At 40.5% G+C, this 2,500-nt stretch overlaps 1 protein-coding gene across 1 annotated transcript in view; it reads left to right on the top strand.

Annotated features, from left to right (window-relative positions):
• LOC143288724 (uncharacterized) overlaps nucleotides 1-2,500 on the top strand; it is an 84,540-nt gene that overhangs the window by 590 nt on the left and 81,450 nt on the right. The gene's annotated exons all lie outside the window — the stretch shown is intronic.

The raw sequence follows: 2,500 nt of genomic DNA on the forward strand, positions 1-2,500 counted from the left end.
TGGTGAATATGATTGTTCTATGATTTATTATTCATGTATGCGTTTCTTGTCTTTTTGTACGTGTTTCTGTTTGTGTCTTTCTGTTTGTCTGTTTGTCTGTCTGTCTGTCTGTCTGTCTGCGCGTCCACGTCTGTCTTCTCTTTCACTCAGTAGATATATCTCTTTCTCTGTTGTTCGTGTCTTTCTATCTGTCGTTGTTCTTTTTTTTGTTATTTTTTTTAATATCCATTTTTGTGAATAGGAAATTACAATATATATATATATATATATATATATATATATATATATATATCTATCTATCTATATATATATATATCTAAATCTCTCTCTCTCTCTCTCTCTCTCTCTCTCTCTCTCTCTGTGTGTGTGTGTGTGTGTGTGTGTGTGTGTGTGTGTGATCTTCAGATTAACGTCCACATTTCACTATAAGTGTTTTTAGACGGAAAGGAGTGAAGTAGTGGATAAAGGAAAGAGAATGCATGTGGATATTAGTGTAAGAAAGTGTTCATGTCATGTATCAGAAGAAAAGTATATTATAAGAAATCAAAGTTTAAAGAGATTGCGGTGTGTATTGAATGAGGTGTTATGGGAAGACAGACATATAGATAGACAGACAAGCAGACAGACAGATAGACAGATAGACAGATATACAAACAGACTGACTGGCAGACAGACTGACAGATATACAGACAAACAGACAGACAGACAAACAGACAGACAGACTGACAGACAGACAGATATACAGACAGACAGACAGACTGACTGACAGACAGACATACATACAGACAGACTGACAGATATACAGACAGACATACAGACAAACATACATACATACATACATACATGCATACATACATACATTCATACATACATACATACATACATACATACATACATACATACAGACAGACAGACAGACAGACATACATACATACATACATACATTCATACATACATACATACATACATACAGACAGACAGACAGACAGACAGAGAGACAAACAAACATACAGACAGACAGACAGACAGACAGAGTGGTGGTCAATCAATAGCAGTGCCCGGAAATAGGGGTGGAAAAGAGACGCAAGGGACACGACACCATTGTTCATCTTTCTATCAAGGCTGTGCTGGCTTCATTTTTCTGATGGATAGTCCTCCTCTCTCTCTCTCTCTCTCTCTGTGTCTGTCATGTCTCTGTGTCTGTCTGTCTGTCTGTCTGCCTGCCTTCCACTCTCTGCTTTGTCTACTTACCTGTCTGCCTGCCTGTTTATCTGTCTGTTATTCTCTGCATCTGTTTGTCTGTCTGTCTGTCTGTCCGCCCGTCCATCTGCCTACCTGCCTGTCTGTCTGTCTGTCTGTCTCTCTTTGGGAGTCTGTCTGTCTGCCTGCCTGTCTGCCTGCCTGTCTGTCTGTCTGTTTATCTGTCTCCCACTTTCTGCGTCTGTCCCAAGATCAATCAACCCCCCAAAACACTTTATTAATCCACATGGAAATTAACTTGTCTCGCTGTTTATGACCGTCTGTCACTCTGTCTCTGTCTCAGTATTTGCTTCTGTCTCTCTCTCTCTCTCTCTCTCTCTCTCTCTCTGTCTCTCTCTCTCTCTCTCTCTCTCTGTCTCTCTCGGTCTCCTCCCCCCCCCTCTCTGTCCCCCTCTCTCTGTGTTTGGTATTTGGGAGTAGATGGGCCAGCAACCAAATGATTTAATATTCCGTGAAACTAACCGATACCCAATATAATGTTAACGCTGTCATTAGTTTGTGTTCGCTGCTGGTTAAGAATATACCTGCTACAAATGGATGATTTTAGACTGCTGTACAAAACTGACCTTAATGTCGTATGAACTGGATAGTAAGGGTAAAAGTAACTGGGCATATAATGTGCGCATTTGTTTGTTTAAATGTGGTTTTGGGCATGTGTAGCTGATTCAAGTTGTAGGGTGTGATGTAGGTCTTAGAAATGCCTTTCGACAACGACTAGCAGACTGCAGCTGGCAGGAATGGAAACAACATATTTCTACTAGTGAAATATTCGATCTGTTGGCCTACCTATATAGAACATTTTGTGTCACGCATGTTGTGAAATTATGTTTTCTTCTGAATTTGGATAAACATGAAATGTATCACAAAACAGCTTAGACTGGGTCTTTCTGATTTGACACTGTCTCTCTTTCTCTGTGCATGTGTGTGTGTGTGTGTGTGTGTGTGTGTGTGTGTGTGTGTGTGTGTGTGTGTGTGTGTGTCTGTGTCTGTGTGTCTGTGTGTGTCTGTGCATGTGTGTGTCTGTCTGTTTGTCTTTCACCAACAGAAACACAAAAAAGCATTGGAAACTCACGACCCAGACGTAAACCACGCTTTGCAAGTCTGTTATTTTGATAGGTTCGTTCACATTTGGGTATTCAGTCAGTTTACGGCCTTTTGTTTTGCCTCAGTCATCTTTTTTGTTGTGATAAAAGGGACATTTGGAAGGTGAGGTCTACCATTAGCTCTGACCATGTAGAAC

This window comes from Babylonia areolata, chromosome 13 (assembly GCF_041734735.1).
Source record: "Babylonia areolata isolate BAREFJ2019XMU chromosome 13, ASM4173473v1, whole genome shotgun sequence".
NCBI classification, from domain to species: domain Eukaryota; kingdom Metazoa; phylum Mollusca; class Gastropoda; order Neogastropoda; family Buccinidae; genus Babylonia; species Babylonia areolata.